We start from the raw sequence: 20,457 nt of genomic DNA, 5'->3' as shown, positions 1-20,457 counted from the left end.
ATGAGGGGAATGGCACATGCTATTTACTTTGTCCTGGATTGTTCAATTAAGCAATGTGGTGAGACATGTGAAAAGCCCCATTTGGTTTCCAACCAAGTCCCCAAATTGGAAGAAGTTTTGTCAACCCCACCTCAGCTGTGCGACAACAAGCTCCATACTCACGCTCTACAATTTATCATTGCAGTTTGTGTCTTAAAATTCTATTTAACCTACCTCTCTCTCTACTTCCAACCATCTGACACATTCTAGTGGAGAGAAATGCTCTTTGACGTTAAAAACATATTCAACAGTAACAACACCCACTCTTCATGCCCCAAAAGTATAAAGCAAGGAAGGTTAATATACAGACCATTGAAATTATTTCCACTGCTATGACCTAAAATACACATTAGAAAACCAATATGTCTCAAAGTTTTCAAATATCTGACCTCAAGCTTTTCTTAATCAGTCATTAACTATAACGGTTTAGGTCAAAGCTGGTTCAGACATGAAGGCACAAGTCACCAACAGCCCAAAATCATAATGTTGACATGGTTATCTCTCTCTTCAAACAAGCAAGGGGAAGAAAAAAATCCGATGGAGGGCAATGCAATTTGCATAAGATGTTCTTGAATGATTTGACTGCAATGCCTACAAAATTTAATATGGCTAGTATTTGGATTGACAGTTAATGTTTAGCCTGTGCTATTACCAGAGATCCTGGAATAGGTTTAAATCAGGAACATGTGTTTCAAAAAGGGAGTGTGTTCTTTTGGAAAGGATGCAACTTGATGCAAATTACTGGGTGGAGAAAATAAACTAGTCAAGAAGGAAAAAAATTTGGAAGTTGTACTGCTCATTGCATGTGGATATACAATGTAACACTTCAGGCAAAAGGCGAACGGGGACCCATAGACATTAAAGAACAGAGCTTATTTTTTCAGAGAAGTATTACTGCATGCAAGTCTCAGCCACATACTTAAAAATATTTTGTGATATCAAAGACAGTCCAAATAAAGACAATAAAAATGATATAAAGTACAGAAAACCCGATCTCTAAGCAAGGCTAACAAAAATACACTTGTGCACCCCTGTGGGAATACAGAGGGGCAATAGCTCTGAAAAGAACACGCTAACATAGGGCTTTAAATAGTCATTCCGGTCTTACGTTTAGATCTTTAATCCATTTTGAGTTTATTTTTGTGTATGGTGTTAGAAAGTGTTCTAGTTTCATTCTTTTACAAGTGGTTGACCAGAGTTCCCAGCACCACTTGTTAAAGAGATTGTCTTTAATCCATTGTATATTCTTGCCTCCTTTGTCGAAGATAAGGTGTCCATATGTGCGTGGATTTATCTCTGGGCTTTCTATTTTGTTCCATTGATCTATATTTCTGTCTTTGTGCCAGTACCATACTGTCTTGATAACTGTGGCTTTGTAGTAGAGCCTGAAGTCAGGTAGGTTGATTCCTCCAGTTCCATTCTTCTTTCTCAAGATCGCTTTGGCTATTCGAGGTTTTTTGTTTTTCCATACAAATTGTGAAATTATTTGTTCTAGCTCTGTGAAGAATGCTGTTGGTAGCTTGATAGGGATTGCATTGAATCTATAAATTGCTTTGGGTAGTATACTCATTTTCACTACATTGATTCTTCCAATCCATGAACATGGTATATTTCTCCATCTGTTAGTGTCCTCTTTGATTTCTTTCACCAGTGTTTTATAGTTTTCTATATATAGGTCTTTAGATTCTTTAGGTAGATATATTCCTAAGTATTTTATTCTTTCCGTTGCAATGGTGAATGGAATTGTTTCCTTAATTTCTCTTTCTATTTTCTCATTATTAGTGTATAGGAATGCAAGGGATTTCTGTGTGTTGATTTTATATCCTGCAACTTTACTATAGTCATTGATTAGTTCTAGTAATTTTCTGGTGGAGTCTTTAGGGTTTTCTATGTAGAGGATCATGTCATCTGCAAACAGTGAGAGCTTTACTAGTACAGCCACTATGGAGAACAGTGTGGAGATTCCTTAAAAAACTGGAAATAGAACTGCCTTATGATCCAGCAATCCCACTGCTGGGCATACACACCGAGGAAACCAGAAGGGAAAGAGACACGTGTACCCCAATGTTCATCGCAGCACTGTTTATAATAGCCAGGACATGGAAGCAACCTAGATGTCCATCAGCAGATGAATGGATAAGAAAGCTATGGTACATATACACAATGGAGTATTATTCAGCCATTAAAAAGAATACATTTGAATCAGTTCTAATGAGGTGGATGAAACTGGAGCCTATTATACAGAGTGAAGTAAGCCAGAAAGAAAAACACCAATACAGTATACTAACGCATATATATGGAATTTAGAAAGATGGTAACAATAACCCTGTGTACGAGACAGCAAAAGAGACACTGATGTATAGAACAGTCTTATGGACTCTGTGGGAGAGGGAGAGGGTGGGAAGATTGGGGAGAATGGCATTGAAACATGTAAAATATCATGTATGAGATGAGTTGCCAGTCCAGGTTCGATGCACGATACTGGATGCTTGGGGCTGGTGCACTGGGACGACCCAGAGGGATGGAATGGGGAGGGAGGAGGGAGGAGGGTTCGGGATGGGGAACACATGTATACCTGTGGCGGATTAATTTTGATATTTGGCAAATCTAATACAGTTATGTAAAGTTTAAAAATAAAATAAAATTTAAAAAAAAAATAAAAAAAAATAAAAACATCAAAAAAAAAAAAAAAATAGTCATTCCGGGTCAATCAACGACATCTATAATGACAAAGAAGCAAGAGTCTTTGTTTAATTGCAATGCAGAGGTTTTCAACGTGCTTTCTTCAGAGGCATACACATTTAAAAAACAAAACTAAACAGAAAAGAAAATGTGCAGCATATAAGAAAAAGCTGGAAGTAAGTTTTAGGGAGAAAAAATCTACAATGTTTCACTTTAAATTGGGACATTGTTCAGTTAGGAAAAAAAAAATCATTTATGGTTTCCTTTAATTTCACGAGGTTGATGGACATGTGTCTGACTCTTTGACCCCATGGACTGTAGCCCTCCAGGCTCCTCTGTCCATGTGATTCTCCAGGCAAGAATACTGGAGTGGGTTGCCAGTTTCCTCCTCCAGGGGATCTTCCTGACCCAGGGATTGAACATTTGTCTCCCACAGCTCCTACATTGGCAGGCGGATTCTTTACCACTCACGCCACTTGAGTGCCACCTTGGAAGCCCATATTATATTAAAGTAAATTAACAGATTATATTCAGAGGCTGCTCCTTCCTCCACGCGCCCTCCAACCACCACACCCAAGAAAGTTGGAAAGCTCATTTAGGGAGGTGTTTGTCCTGTTATAACCCACATGCACTTGGCGGTCTGGTCCGCCCCTCACAAAGCTGGCACTAAGACAGATAAAAGGCCTTCAGAGCAGTGGGAAGCAGATGAAATACTGGCTGGTGAGGAACGACTTAACTTACTCTGGTGCCAATAACTGTTAGGCGGTAATTTGGTTCCACATCGCTCCTAGTAATCAAATGCACTTTACAGAGCACCCTGCCAGAACCCACACAAATGGGAAGGGGGGGCGGAAATAACTTTTATTCAACTTATTAAATTTCACATCACTTCTCCCTGGTAGCAAAAGCAGCAGAAAGGAGATGAAGTGATGAGCTGTGATCGTGGGCCAGGCAGGGTTCTCTGGGGCTCTGTGCTGGTGGGAGTTGTCAGGAAACTAAGCAACCCAGCCGAGGTTTGTATTTTTTGGACTCTTTCTTCACATCACCAACCTCCTCCCGATATCTAGGACACAGAGCCAAGTGACTTCAGTCATAGGAAAAATGTGGCCCTCTACTAGAACCACGCTATTAAAATGAGTGACATGGATCATAAAGAAGGCTGAGCACCAAAGAACTTATGCTTTTGAATTGTGGTGCTGGAGAAGACTCTTAAGAGCCTCAAAGCAGTCAATCCAAAAGGAAATCAACTATAAATGTTTATTGGAAGGACTGATGCTGAAACTGAAGCTCCAATACTTTGGCCACCTGATACGAAGAGCTAACACATTGGAAAAGACCCTGATGCTGGGAAAGATTGAAGGCAGGAGGAGAAGGGGGTGACAGAGGATGAGATGGTTGAATGGCATCACTGATCCAATGCACATGAGTTTGAGCAAGCTCCAGGTGATGGTGAAGGACAGGGAAGCCTGCCACACGCAGTCCATGGGGTCACAAAGAGCTGGACATAAATGAGTGACTAAATAACAACAAATGCTTTGTTGAAATGTATTTTTGAATCCTGACTTTATATAGACACAATAGGTTATTTATTGCTTTGAAAATGTATTGATAGCCTTTGATTCATGGCCAACCTTCTTTCATGATATTTCTTTCCTTTTCAGAGACAAGACTTTCTACCAAGGAAGGAAATAAGTGTGTGAGTCTAGAGTCATGACAGGGAGGAGATAATGCTATCAGAAATGACAGCCATATAAAAATAAAAATATGACTAAAATTTAACCTATTTTTAACAAAAGAACCTTAATTCTCTAAACCAGGCAGGACCCTATAAGACTTTCCCAGAATCGTTCATGTGTGCATGCTAAGTTGTTTCAGTCGTGTGGGATTCTTTGTGATCCCAGGGACTGTAGCCCGCCAGGCTCCTTTGTCCATGGGATTCTCCAGGCAAGAATACTGGAGTGGGTTACCATTTCCTCCTCCACCGGATCTTCCTGAACCAGGGATCAAACCTGTCCCTTGAATCCCCTGCATTGGCAGGTGGATTCTTTAACATCAGCACCACCTGGGAAGCCCTTCCCAGAACAGACCCCTCCTTTATCCACTGCCTACCTTCTGTCTTTAGAAAAACTTTAGTCAAAGAATAAATTAAATCAGAGAAGTAAGAAAATGCAGAAAAGCATAAAAGAAAAAAAAAAGACAAAAGAATAATACTTTAAACACTAAACAAAGTAAAAAACTTTAGTTCAGGAATTCCCTTGGTGGTCCAGCGGTTAAGACTTGGTGCTTTTAATGCTGAAGACCCAATACATGGTCTGGGGACTAAGATCCCACAAGCTGGGAGGAAAAAAAATTAATAACCTTTAGTTCTTCCTCAAAGACTACTGGGGATTCCCTGGTGGCTCAGATGGTAAAGCATCTGCCTGCAGTGCAGGAGACTGGGGTTCTATCCCTAGGTCAGGTAGATCCCCTGGAGGAGGACATGGCAACCCACTGCAGTATTCTTGCCTGGAGAATCCCATGGACAGAGGAGCCGGGCAGGCTACAGTCCATGGAGTTACAAAGAGTCGGACAAGACTGAGCGACTAACACTTTCACTTTCAAGGACTACAGATAATATTCTGAGCATGTGCTTTGAGCTATTTTGCAGATACTGAAACCCCCACCAGGGGGAAGAAGTTAAATGTCTGATTCCCACAAGCATGAAGACCCTAGACTAGTTAGAACTAGAAGGTTGATGATACTGCCTCCTAATTACTTCACCACCAGGCAATCAGAAGAAGGTCTACGAGCTGACGACACCCTGCTCCTTGAACATCACAAGGCTCCTCACCACCCCTTCCTGGGTGCTTAGCCTGCTGTGGCCCCCTTGGCCTGGCAAAGTAATAAAGCTCTTTTGTTCTACTTCACCCAAAACTCTGTCTCCCAGATTTAATTCGGCATGGGTGTACAGAGGTCAAATTTCGGCAACAGCTGGTGAATCAGAATTTTGTAATAACATAGAGGATAGGCTTTATGGAGAGACAGATCAGAGTCTGATTCATGTTTGGGCCATTTATAAGTATGTGATGTTAAGTAAATTGTTAAATTTCTTCTTTTTCACCTATAAAATTGGGATAAAAATATCAACTTCAGAAGTTGATGAATATTCCATAACAGGCTTGGCATGTGGTAGGTTCTGAAGAAATGGTGCCTTTCATTCATATTATGATTATTATTTACAATTAAGCCTGTTCAAGGTAAATTAGGTTGCAATCAGGAAGTCTGCAAATTTCAGTGTTTAGTGATTTCAAGGTGTTATCTCCTAAACAAATCTAACGTAAAACCATAGCATTGGCACTTTCCTGGGGGTCCAATGGTTGAGACTTCATCTTCCAGTTCAGGGGGTCCAGGTTCAATGCCTAATCATGGAACTAAGATCACACGTGTGTCATGGCCAAAAGACCAGAACACAAGTTCAATAAAGATTTTAAAAATTGTCCCCATCAAAAAATGTTAGGTGCTCCCTTTGGCTAATACTAAAATTCCAATCCCAAAGAAAGGCAATGCCAAAGAATGCTCAAACTACTGCACAATTGCACTCACTCATCTCACACACTAGTAAAGTAATGCTCAAAATTCTCCAAATCAGGCTTCAGCAATACGTGAACTGTGAGCTTCCAGATGTTCAAGCTGGTTTTAGAAAAGGCAGAGGAACTAGAGATCAAATTGCCAACATCCCCTGGATCATGGAAAAAGCAAGAGAGTTCCAGAAAAGCATCTATTTCTGCTTTATTGACTATGCCAAAGCCTTTAACTGTATGGATCACAATAAACTGAAAAATTCTGAAAGAGATGAGAATACCAGACAACCCGACCTAACTCCTGAGAAACCTATATGCAGGTCAGGAAGCAACAGTTAGAAGTGGACATGGAACAACAGCCTGGTTTCAATGGGAAAAGGAGTATGTCAAGGCTGTATATTTTCACCCTGCTTATTTAACTTATATGCAGAGTACATCATGAGAAACACTGGCCTGGAGGAAGCACAAGCTGGAATCAAGATTGCCAGGTAAAATATCAATAACCTCAGATAAGCAGATGACACCACCCTTATGGCAGAAAGTGAGGAGGAACTAAAGAGTCTCTTGATGAAAGTGAAAGAGGAGAGTGAAAAATTTTGCATTAGCTCAACATTCAGCAAACTAAGATCATGGCATCCAGTCCCATCACTTCATGGGAAATAGATGGGGAAACAGTGGAAACAGTGTCAGACTTTATTTTTCTGGACTCCAAAATCACTGCAGATGATGATTGCAGCCATAAAATTAAAAGATACTTACTCCTTGGGAGGAAAATTATAACCAACCTAGACAGCATATTAAAAAGCAGAGACATTACTTTGCCAACAAAGCTCCGTCTAGTCAAGGCAATGGTTTTTCCAGTGGTCATGTATGGATGTGAGAGTTGAACTATAAAGAAAGCTGAGGGCTGAAGTATTGACGTTTTGGAACTGTGGTGTTGGAGAAGACTCTTGAGAGTCCCTTGGATCGCAAGGAGATCCAACCAGTCCATCCTAAAGGAGATCAGTCCTGGGTTTTCATTGGAAGGACTGATTTTGAAGCTGAAACTCCAATACTTTGGCAACCTGATGCGAAGAGCTGACTCATTGGAAAAGACCCTGATGCTGGGAAAGACTGAGGGCAGGAGGAGAAGGGGACGACAAAGGATGAGATGGTTGGATGGCATCACTGACTCTATGGACATGGGTTTGGGTGGACTCCAGGAGTTGGTGATGCACAGGGAGGCCTGGAGTACTGAGGTCCATGGGGTCACAAAGAGTCGGACACTACTGAGTGATTGAACTGAATTGAACTGATACTAAAATTGGAATGATACATAGAAGATTAGTCTGGCCCTTGCACAAGGATGGCATGCAAATTCACAAAGTGCTCTTTACTATTCAGGATGGGGGAACACATGGGCACCTATGGCTGATTCATGTCGATGTATGGCAAAAAAACACCACAATATTGTAAAGTAATTAGCCTCCAATTAAAATAAATAAATTAATTTAAAAAATCTTAAAACAAGATAAACCATAACATAGGTTTGTTAGAGAGTTTAGCCTTTTATGCAACATTTAAGCAAAAGAAAACCTCCAAAAGTGACCTAGGGTAGTAAGAGGAAAGTGAAATTCTAACTTAATTAAAAATTAAATATCTAACAAAAACACACTTTTGGACTTTCTGTGAAGATATGTTCATCTTTTATCAAGATGTGCAGCCTGCCAAGCAGACTTCTTCAGATTGCATGATCAAAACAAATGATTCTCTTTTATTTGACAAATAGAGGACATTGAGGGAATGGACAGGACTAAGCCTCATCTTTGAGCAGGAAGGATGCTTGTAGCTCAACTCCCATGCAGATTCAAGGCCAGTGGGTCTCACCATGGGACCCAGGGCCTCCCCTGAACCAGCGTTTCCCCTGCCTGATGTTTAAAAAATAAAATATTTAAAGTATTATCTGCTTAGACTAAAAGGGAAAAGAAAGATAAAGGAGATAGACGGAACATGGTCTGATAATTTCTATTTTGGGAAGCATTGACATTATTAATAGTATTAATATTACAAATCATTTCTCAAAGAAATGAAGGTTTTCTTTTTTTCCTACAAACAGTTCTGGGTTTCAGTGAATCACTGTTTCCAGCATATTCATATACAGTGTGTTCTCCTCTTGGCTAATATAGTAGAGTCATTACTTCCCCCCCAGAATTCATACCAAATGCTTCTAGTGAAGAAGATGCATAGCAGTTAGCATCTGTCTTTCTCCTCAGAGCCCAAGTTTCACGGTAATAGTTTTTATTCACATAATAGAATAAATTCTGCAAAAATTAACCTGAAGACCTTGAAAAGCTTTGTTAATAAGTCTGCTCTCGTATATGTATCAGTAACTCATCCGAGAGTTCTGCAGACTAAATGTCATTTCTATGTGCAGTTCAACAAAACAGGACAACGAGCAGTGTGAAGGCTGAGGTCTCAATGCCCAACTCAAATCGTAGGCCATGCCTTTGGAGGCCCTGACATACACAAGAAACTCTCTTAATGCTCTATTTAAATCTGTCTCTATGTCTATCCTCAAAACATACCAGCCTTCTGATTCCAAAATACATAACTTTCATGTGTTTCTTTTAAAAATCTTTTGTCTCTCTAGAGAAATGTAATTCTCGAAGTCTTCATGAAGGTTCAAATAATATAGAGTAGCCTGGAGAAGGATAAATGAAAGGTGAAACATGCTTGAATTTTTTAAGTTATATGTAAGAATAGGGAAAAAAGAAATATAAGATAATGTGTACACATGTGTTCTTAGCATATTTCATTCACAAATATGCATTTATGAATTAATATTTATATATAAGGAGAAGGGAAGACAGAGGATGAGATGGTTGGACGGCATCACCAACTCAATGGACTTGAGTTTGAGCAAACTCTGGACATAGTGAAGGACAAGGAAGCCTGGAGTGCTGCAGTCCACGGGGTCACAAAGAGTCGGACACCACTTAGTGACTTAACAAATATGTATATCTATATATGTATTTATCTGCACAGGAATAATGAAGTGTATTTTGCATTTATAGACTAGTTTCTGTCTTTAGTGTTTAACCATCTTCATTCCTCAAGGCTCATCATGTTTTACTAATTCAGGTTTGGGATGGTCTTCTTTGAGCACAAAGAAACACCTATTTTTTTTTTTTTCCTGGAGAATTACTTCAATCTCCTTAGAAAAAAACATACATTTATTTTATTTGGAATTGAGATTTTACAAATTCAGCAGCACAGCTCTATACCCAGCAACTTTTTCCAAGACCAAACAGTTCTCAAGTTCTCTCACCTGTCCTGTTAGGAGTATTCTCCTTCCTCCAGGACTCCCGGGTGCCTAGCCCTCTCCCTATTTCCATCAAACCTGCTCTCGTCTGCTTTTCCACCCTGGGCAGATCACATAACAGAATGACCAGAACATGGACCATGTCAGTGACAGTTAAGGCCCCTCAGACTACTTCCTGGTGGTCTGCCTTTTGCCTAGGTGTCAAATACACGTCACAGTAGGAATAAAAAGCGTACCACATGCACAACCTAAATGTAGTCTGAAACGTGTCATTTGTAACACAGTCATATTTTACTTTTTAAAAATTTAGGATCATGACTTTTTTTTTTCAATTCCTGGAAATCATTTTGGTTGTTTTAAATCTCTTTAAAACTCCTCATTTACACTTTAAATTGTTCAGTTTTGTTCCAGGTCTGCTCTCATTTGTGTGTCCATATTCCAAGTGTTCAAGTGACTCAAGACCTCGTTCTTCTAAGTCACGCGTCTGGGTGCTACTGCACGCTCAGTCGCCAGTCACGCCTGACTCTTTGTGACCCTGTGGACTGTAGCCCACCAGGCTCCTCTGTCCATGGGATTCTTCAGGCAAGAGTACTGAAGTGGCTTGGTTGCCATTTCCTTCTCTGGGGGATCTCCCCACCCAGGGATCAAACCCACATTTCCTGTGTCTCCTGCACTGCATGCAGATTATTAACCACTGAGCCATTATGCACCCCCTGAAAGCCATAGGACCCTTCTAAAGAGACAGTTATCTTTCTCTGTGTCAGCAAATGTAATATCCCTTCCACCCATCTGGGTTACCTTGTGAGGTCAAGCATTATGAGTAGATAACCGTCACTGGCTGAGAGAAAGTTCGTGTTTTCCTCTGTGACCCTCTGTCACTGGAGTTGGAAATTAGGGGCCCTCTACAGGGCATGTCCCAAATGGTCTCTGTTTCTGGAAGCCAGCAGAAGAGGTGGGTTTCCTCCACAACTGCCCCTCCTTTTCATCTTGAACCAGGGGGACAGCCAGCTTCCCACACTAAGTGAACTGGAGCATTGTCCCCCCATGGCACAGGATCCTGTCTCCATGGACAACTGGTCTCCCTTCATGGCAACCCAGAAATCTGTTCACCTTACATTTTCCTAGATGGAGACACCTCTTTTCAAGACTCAGATTCTCGATCCTCTCTTAATTGCAAGAAAGATGCACCTCCTCTAGGAGGATTCTGCTATAGCCAAAGTTTGTACAAATTTCAATAAAAGATTGTTCAGTCTGCTGGCTGAGACATGAAAATCGAGGATTAAAAAGGACAAAGAACCAGAAACAAATGCTCAACACCATCTTCTAAATGTCCTCTTTTCCAAACTTAGAAACTTGAAAGAAATCTGAAAGGAGGGAGAGATATGAGATTTCCATGGAATCATTAAACAATAATAATGCAACTACTTAATCCAAGAAATAATAAGTGACTTCAAATAAACAGGATGACAATGAGATAGCGCTAATTATGGGAAAAGAAGTAAAGCTCTTGCTGTTGGTAAATTATATAAAACAACCTTGAAGAATAAACCAGAAAAGGGGATTAGGATGAATAATATTAGATAAAATATGTGTACACATGCCCATTCACCCATTCATGCATGCATACACACACACAGACACACACATTACACATACACACACACACACACACATATTACATATACACACACACACTCCACAGAACAATATCCATGTATAAGAAAAAAAAATCAACCTGAAAATAAAATACAACCAAGATAACCGCAAAACTTCACTGAAATTAATAAAAGAAAACTGAACAAAAGAACACACATATTTGGTAGCTGGATGGAAAATCAATTTTTCTCAAAATTGATCTATGTATTTAATTCAACCTCAATAAATTATTCAACATTACTTTATGTTTAGAAGGCATGGGTGTTAAGGTGTGAGTAAAAAAAAATGCTTTTTAAAAAGAGATATGAAAGTGTTAGTTGCTCAGTCGTGTCCAACTCTTTGCAACCCCATGGGCTGTAGCCCACCAAGCTCCTCTGTTCATAGGGTACTTCAGGTAACAATACTGGAGTGGGTTGCCATTCCCTTATCCAGGGGATCTTCCTGACCCAGGGACCAAACCCGAGTCTCCTGCATTGCAGTCATATTCTTTACCATCTGAGCCACAAGGGAAGTAGTTAGAGAAAATATGTAAGGTCAGATATTATAACAAGGAGTACTACCACATTAATGAAATCAGGTTGGTACTAATGCTGGACTAAAAACTTAGATGGGAAAAAAAGTTACTTGAGAAAGGAGCAGTGTCCATATACGCATGTGGTACCCACATAATGCAAGATCTAACACAGATCCTCAATCAATGGAAGGATTTTGACACAAACAGCTCAATTCACATTCTCATCTCTTGTCATTCTAGATGGAGACAAAGTTGATTAAAAATACAATTAATAATACAATTAATATTTTAAAGTTAGTAAAGTAATAGAAGTTAGACAAAAGTTTACCTGGTTTTTCAAATTAAATATTTTTAAAAAAACAAGGGCTGAAAGAAAAATGGTAAAGAAGAAAAAATTTAACTTTAATTATTTTCATTGAAAAATCATAAAACTAAAATGCTATCAACTTGGGAGAAAACTTGCAACAAGGCAAAAATCATAATATAATCAATATAATATAGTATTATAATGATATTTTATGCATGTTGATAAGAAAAATGCAGAAATAGTAAATCAAATAAAGTATTTTAACAAACAAATCACTGAAGATAAAACATGTCAAATAAATGTGTCAAAACTGTTTATTTATAATCTGACAACTATGCTTTAAAAACAACTTCTATAACCTGTTTTGCTTGTTTAATTAGTACAGCTTTTAAAAACTGATAATATTTAGTTTCAGCAGTGTTACAAGTTGCTATGGGAAATGAATATTGATATAAAATTTTGGAAAATATTTTGTAATATATTGGGTCTTAAGTATGTTCATAAACTCTGATCCAAACTTAGACTTCCCATATGTACTCTAAGAAATGATCTACAATTGGGAAACATGTATTTATGGCAAGTATTTCAATAGGAAGCTATTTACAGCAGTAAAAATAGGTAAGAGCATAAATAGTTAACAAATTGAATATTGTAACTGATTATGATTCTTGCATCTTTGGAGTACCCTACAACTATTTAAATAATATATACAAGGCTTTTCCAGAAAAGAAAATTATGCTTTTGGCAAATGGTAAATGATTTTTGCATAATTCAATATAGTACATAAAATATAAGTTCAAGTATATAAACAACAGATGGAGAAAAATGTTGTGAAAATGACTAAGGTTCACACTGTCTGCCTTTGAATGGAAGAATTTTAAGTTAATCTTTTTCATTATCAATGAAAGTTTTTTTTAATTTATTTTGTTTATAGTCATCTTAACTCGGCAATGTGTCTACTGGACTGAGAGTTGTATTTCCCCAATATTCCACTAGGGAGTACACTCTTGGTTGCTATGTATTTAATTGCAATACACTAACACTTTTTTTTGTTAGAGTCATTGCTGCATTGAAGCACACTGCACATATTTTCCCAAAGTTGACTACCTCAGGATGGATGAGAATTCCATTTCAGATTCTCTTATGTTAAATCTACATCTCTGGGTCCGTCTGGACAGCCAGCAGACCCCAGTCACTTAGAAGCTGGCTGTCTTCAGCTTGTGAGCAGTATGACTGTGTCCACCCTCAGTGGGGGGGGGGCTGTCCAGTCATACCTGCCCTAGAAGAGTGAGGGAGAGGCAGTTCAGGAGAAGCACCTTGTCCCATTTGCCATGTCTAGTTGACTCGATGGACTCGGGGTTTGCTCTGCCCATCTTGGACTTGGGGCTGTGTTGGAAGAAAAGTTTGCAGCTGATTTCTAGCACAAACCAGTCTCCAATGGTGAGGTTTTTCAGATATCTGAGAAGCTATTTCAAAACTTTATTTTTCCTTGCTATCTTTTTTTGTTAAGAAGCTTCAGTTACCTCAATAACATTCTTGGAATCTAGAAAGATGGTACTGATGAGCAAATTTGCAGGCAGCAGTGGAGATGCAGACATACAGAACAGACTTGTGGACACAGTGGGGGAAGGAGAGGGGGAGACGAATGGAGAGAGTGGCATTGAAAGATATGCATCACCACATGTAAAATAGAGAGCCAGTGGGCATTTGCTGTATGGCTCAGGGAGCTCATACCCAGTGCTGTGTGATAACTTAGAGAAGTGGGATGGTGGCAGGTGGGAGGTGGGAGGTGGGAGGGAGGTTCAAGAGGGAGGAAACATATGTATGCCTATGGCTGATTCATGGTGATGTATGGAAGAAACCAACACAATATTGTACAGCAATTATCCTTCAATTAAAAAAAAAAAAAAAACAAACTCAAAGTGGAAAAAAAGAACATTGTTGGGGAGAAGGGTAAGCAACAGTGATGTCTTAGGACAGCTGTCAGTTCTAGAGTATAATATTCCTTCAACAGGACCAAAACTCCACTCTCCTCTGAATAGACCCAGCTGGAAACAGGTCTTCTCCTTCATTCTCCCCATACCTGTAGCTTAGCGTGGACGGGGTTTGCCCTGAGAGCAGGTAGAAGGAAAGCAGGGGCCATTTTCTCCTCATTTTGTTTCTCAGAGAGGCCCATAAGAGGGGTTATGGATTGCTGATCCAGTAGATAAGAAAGGGATATTTTGTTTTCCGTTTGGATGGAGGTCCAGGATAACACAGTTGGTAAAGAAACTGCCTGCAATGCAGGATATCCCTGTTCCATTCCCAGGTTGGGAAGATCTGCTGGAGAAGGGATAGGCTACCCTACCCTACCCAACCACTCCAGTATTCTTGGGCTTCCATTGTGGCTCAGCTGGTAAATAATCTGTCTGCAATGTGGGAGACCTGGGTTCCATCCCTGGGTTGGGAAGATCCCCTGGAGAAGGGAAAGGCTACCCTCTCCAGTATTCTGGCCTGGAGAATTCCATGGACTGTATAGTCCATGGGGTACTAAAGAGTTGGACATGATTGAGTGACTTTCACTCACTCATTCCATGCCTACAGTTCCAATTATCTAGACCCATACAGAGGAATGGGTTTCTGGAGGAATATGGAGGAATAATTTCCCTGGTGACTCCTACGGTAAAGTGTCTCCCTGCAACGTGTGAGACCTGGGTTTGATCCCTGGGTCGGGAAGATACCCTGGAGAAGGAAATGGCAACCCACTCCAGTACTCTTGCCTGGACAGTTGCATGGATAGAGGAGCCTGGTAGGTTACAGTCCATGGGATCACAAAGAGTTAACAGACTGAGCTACTTTGCTTACTTACTTATACAGAGGAAAGATGACAAGCAGGTCTTGGCATTCCCTTGAAAGTGAAAGTGTTAGTCATTCAGTCATGTCCGACTCTTTTGTGACCTCATAGACTGTAGCCTGCCAGGTTCCTCTGTCCATGGGATTTCTCAGGCAAGAATACTGGAGTGAGTTGTCATTCCCTTCTCTGGAGGATTTTCCCAATCCAGGAATCAAACCCCTGTCTCCTGCATTGCAGGCAGATTCTTTACTGTCTGCCACCAGGGAAGACCGGGAATTCCCTTGGTCCCTGTTATAAAGCCAAATTAATTCTGTAAGGGTTTGTTATACGTCCTCTTCAACTAGGAGTTGAAAGAATTCATTCTCCTATGAATGCTGAAGAGTACAATGCCCTATGGTATAATGTTTGAAGCCAATAACAGAAGGGCCTTGGATCATTAAAAGAAAGAAAAATAGAAGGAAGGGAGGAAGAAAGTTACACTACTTGCTTTAAAATTCAGACCAATATGAATATATCACAAATTATTATTTTAGTATTTAGTGTTTTTTTTTTTTTTACCATTTTGTCTGGTTAATTTTGCGTATTTAATTTATCTAAAACAAATAGGTTAAAAAGTAGAAAGTGCCACTTAAATTACCTTTCTTTGAACATAAACTCTCTACTCCTTTGTTTAAAATTCTATTATAAAAACAGGTGTTTAAGTAGAATTATTCTAATCTCTTAAGTTATTTCAATACACTGTAGTTACCAGCATCAAATATTAACTATGCTCTACGTGGAAAATATAAAATATATCTGTCAGATTTATCATGAAGTAGCTCTAAATATGTTACATGCCAGCAATAAAAAGAAATTTTTACTAAACTCAGGAAGTCAAACTTTAAATATTTATAAAAATATATGATTTATTTTTCCTCAGCTTTTACAATAGCCTTAGAACTTTATTATTAATTTGGATTTTTTGTATAGAGGTACCCATTTTTTATATAGACATACATTTATTTTTAAATCTCATTCTTTGTGATCGCATTCACTTTTAATTGGCTCATGGATACATTTTATTTACTTTGAAAGGACTTCAAATGTAAAACTGAAATAAAACATTGACTCTGTTCTAGGGTATCTATTGTCATGGAAAATGACCTTTGCATGTACTTGAGCTCAGACACACACACACACACACACACACAGTCCATTAATTTACTCTGGCTGAAGCACCTGGCATGTTTCATCAGCAGCCACAGAATTCTCTCCCGATTGTTAAGGGGCTGTGTCTATATTAATGCAATGTTTGGCTGGCAGTGGGGTAAACACTGAGGGCCTTCGAGGTCCCTTGTGTCAAGAACACACATCTCTGTCTTTTTCTGCCATGGCCTAGAAAAGACTTCCTTCCAGGCCTAGCTCAGCGCTGCCCACACCCCAGGCACTGGAGAAAGCAGCTTTCAAGAGGAAGGATGCCTACAGTCTGGCCTTAATTGTTTCACCTTGGGCCCATGCCCACGTGTCTGATGTCTGTGTATTTAAGTAGACTACAACGACTCCTGGTAGCTGGTCTGCTGATTCCCTGCATTAATGTTTTAAAACGCACCCTATTTGGTTTCTGAAAGGTCTTCCCAAAGCTTTTCACATAAAACAGGGTTTGGAAAATGTCAAATGCCCATCATGAAGATTTGGTTTCCAGATTCAAATTCTAGGTGTGAATGTATTTAGGCTGGTCATGAAAATCGAAGACTTGAGTTCATTATCTTCAAAAGTAGTTTGACTTTACCTTTTATTTTTTTATCCTATTCATGTGTCCTTGTATCGAGAATCATGAGTCTCAAATGTCCTTTAAGAAACGCTGTGAGGCTGTTTCCACTGTGTATTCTGGTACCCCATTCCCCTCTCTGAATATTCAGGCAGCAGCAATAACTTGATACAAGTTTCGTTTTTAAGGGAAAGGGTAGGTATAGCTTGGGCTTCCCAGGTGGCACTAGTGATAAAGAGCCCGCCTGCCAATGCAGGAGACACAAGAGAGGCAGGTTCAATCCCTGGGTCAGGAAGATCCCCTGGAAGAGAACGTGGCAACACACTCCAGTATTCTTGCCTGGAGAATACCACGGACAGAGGAGCCTGGCGGGCTACGGTCCACGGGGTCACAAAGAGTGGGACATGACTGAAGAGACTTAGCATGCATGCAGGTATAGCCTGGATTATTAACAAAGTGACACACGAATTTGAGTATGTACAGTGTGAGTGTGTGTGTGTGTGTGTGTGTGTGTGTGTGTGTTAGCAGAGACAGCTGCATGGTAAAACATTTTGGAAAAAAAAAAAAAGATTTTCTGAAAACACTAAGTTTGCTTTTAAACATGAAGGGATAAAGAGCTACAAGAAGCCCACAGAACAGATTCTAAACCCAAGGTGCAGAACAACTCCCTTGCCTCTCCCGGGTAAAAGTGACCACAGAGATGATGGCCGAGTTTGAGATCCTGGTGTCTTAAGCCTTCAGCAAGCCTGCCTAGGGACAGCCACCCTTTCTCATCCCACCATCACTGCTGCTGTGTGTTTTTTTTGTGGGGCATCTGGTAAACCAGCTCACCACTGTGAGTTTTTCCACCCGGCACTAGCCCCTCAGGTCGACCAGCTCTCTCTCTGAGCTTCTGCTCCCCACTGGCTGGTGAGCAGGTTGGGGTGGACAGCATATGTGAAACACTGGGCTCCTATCAGGCATGTTAAGATGTTCATTAGCCTTTAAGGATGTGCTCAATGCCCATCTGTAAAGAAGCTCAGTGTCCCCTGAGCTCTTTCCAAAGAAGTGAGGCATGTGTCCTGTATTCTGTCCAGTTAGGGGTTCTAACCAAACTAAACAATACAAAAACCTGCCATATTGGCTCAATCTCTATGACTGGGGCCTCAGGTCAGAGTTAGGGGCCACTGAAGCAGTGCTTCTCAAACAATACATATACTCAAAAACAATACTCTCAGTTTTTGTTTGTTTTTTGAAGTCCAAGCTGATACAGACAGATGTGCTTATAAAGCAAAAATGAGATATTAGTGATATAAAATAAAAAGCTGTTTACATCTCATGGATGCTTGCAGAAGCATCAGGTCACCATAGTAACCTATGCTACAAGGTTGGTAGAGGAGATGCTGGCAGTGTGTACCCAAACATCCTGGAGCTGCACAGAGCCTGAGATGCTGACTTCTGCCTTCACCTTTTGCCCAAGGTCTTTTTCTGTTTCATCAGCTCCTGGGGTGTCAGAATTGGAAGCTGCCTTTGCCTTTGCCAGGTAATCTCAACACAAGGTAGATGATAGTAAATGCATTGTAAATCCTCCCTGCCTTACAACCAGGAGAAAACATCTCAGGTAGACCGCTACAATCCCCAGAGTTGCCCCTCTTGTACTGTCAGTGGGAATGAAAATAGGTGCAGCTACTATGGAGAACAGTATGGAGTTTCCTTAAAAAACTAAACATAGAGTTTTTATACCATATAATCCAGCAGTCTCACTCCTGGGCATGTATCCAGAGAAAACTATAACTGGAAAAAATATATGCACCCAATGTTCATAGCAGCACTATTCACAATAGCCAAGATATGGGAGCAACCTAGACATCCATCAACAGATGAATGGATAAAGAAGATGTGGTACAAATAAATGAAATATTTTTCAGTCACTAAGTCATATCTGACTCTTTGCAACCCCATGGACTGTAGCACGCCAGGATTCCCTGTCCTTCACTATCTCCTCGAGTTTGCTCAAAGTCATGTCCATTGAATTGGTGATGTCATTCAACCATCTCAACCTCTGTTTCCCCCTTCTCCCCCTGCCCTCAATCTCTGCCAGCATCAGGGTACTTTCTACTGAGTCAGCGCTTCACATCAGGTGGCCAAAGTATTTTACTCAACCATAAAAAAGAATGGAAGAGTGCCATTACAGCAACATGGATGAACCGCAAGATTATCATCAGTTCAATAGTTAAGAAAGAGAAAGGCAAACACCATATTACATCACTTACATGAGGAATCTAAAATATGACACAAATGAACTTATCTACAAAACCAAAGGCAATGGCACCCCACTCCAGTACTCTTGCCTGGAAAATCCCATGGATGGAGGAGCCTGGTGGGCTGCAGTCCATGGGGTCGCTAAGAGTCAGACACGACTGAGCGACTTCACTTTCACTTTTCACTTTCATGCATTGGAGAAGGAAATGGCAACCCACTCCAGTGTTCTTGCCTGGAGAATCCCAGGGATGGCGGAGCCTGGTGGGCTGCCGTCTATGAGGTCACACAGAGTTGGACACGACTGAAGCGACTTAGCAGCAGCAGCAGCACAAAACCGAAACAGACTCACAGACACAGAGAACAGACTTGCGGCTGCCAAGACGGGAAGGCAAGAGAGAAGGATTGGGACCTGGGGCTAGCGGATGAAGGCTGGTATATACAGGGTGGATAAACAAGAGGCTCCTACTATATTGCACAGGGAACTATATTCAGTATCCTATAATAAACGATAAGGGAAAAGAGTATGAAAAAGAATATATGTATATGTATATCCAAATTACTTTGCTGTACACCAGAAACTAATACAACATTTTAAATCAACTCTATATTGATTTAAGGAAAAAAAAAAAAAAAAAAAGCTGAAACAAATGCCCAGGCTTCCTCAAGCAGAAATAAACTCATGGCAGGTGTCAGTGGCCTGGCTTAATACTCTTGTTTTCTACTTGCGGTCTTTCTTTTCCTGCCTTACTTCTTCATGGTTCTCCTGCTATTACCTAGGTTCCTTTTCCAGATAAATTATTCATGTTTGTATCCTCCCCTCAGGGACTGATGCTCAGGAAACAAAACCTAAGATAACAAGGCTAAATGTCAGCCTTCCATGGAGAGGCATAAAGGTAAGAATGGAGAGAAATCTACATTTGACTGAGAACTGACCCAATAGATCCTGCATTTTTAATTGAAAATATCTGCTATCTTGATTTAAAAGATTATATTTCTCCACTGTTGAAAGGAAAGGTGGTTTTGAGAACCTGAGAAAAATAAAATCCCATCTTTCCATCCATAAGTTGCAATGCTAGGGCATACTTCTATAGACCATTCTATGATTGTATGGTTTGTTACTGATAAATTAAGCTTCGTATTTAATAATTTAAATACGAATATCCAAGAGAGACAAATGAAAAAGAAAATGGGAAGGAACTGACAATTGCCTTTTGTTTCACTGACAAAGGATAGTCTAGTGGCACAAGGGCAGGGCCTTCATGGAGCTAAGAAATGGGAAAACTTCCCTTCTGTTTTGCCCTTTGCTTGCTTGTCTCCCTGCTATACAGTGTATGCAGAGAAAGAATTCAATAAAGGGGAAAAAGTTAACTGAACATTTTATGAATCCTTTGTTAAAAAAGGATAAAATATAAAATCTGGTTTTGCAAAGCCCCAGTATTTTAAAATCAAATTTGGCCCCAAAAGAAATACATAGTGTATGGTTATGCATATACGTCAAAATCACCCAAAAGTACTTTAGCGTTTACAGAAAGGTAGAAAAGATGAGCTCCAAAATAATCACTGCAAAGCCTACGATG

General features: G+C 40.1%; 1 protein-coding gene and 1 non-coding gene across 2 annotated transcripts in view; one reads left to right on the top strand and one right to left on the bottom strand.

The window, feature by feature from the left end:
- GALNTL6 (polypeptide N-acetylgalactosaminyltransferase like 6) overlaps window positions 1–20,457 on the bottom strand; it is a 1,476,265-nt gene that overhangs the window by 1,168,065 nt on the left and 287,743 nt on the right. The gene's annotated exons all lie outside the window — the stretch shown is intronic.
- Window positions 7,556–7,661, top strand: LOC112584083. The gene has a single exon (XR_003108437.1). It is a non-coding gene; the product is annotated as a U6 spliceosomal RNA (small nuclear RNA).

This window comes from Bubalus bubalis, chromosome 3 (assembly GCF_019923935.1).
Source record: "Bubalus bubalis isolate 160015118507 breed Murrah chromosome 3, NDDB_SH_1, whole genome shotgun sequence".
Classification (NCBI taxonomy): Eukaryota; Metazoa; Chordata; class Mammalia; order Artiodactyla; family Bovidae; genus Bubalus; species Bubalus bubalis.
The sequence above is the reverse complement of the archived record's forward strand: the minus strand, read 5'-3'. Positions and strand labels throughout refer to the sequence as shown.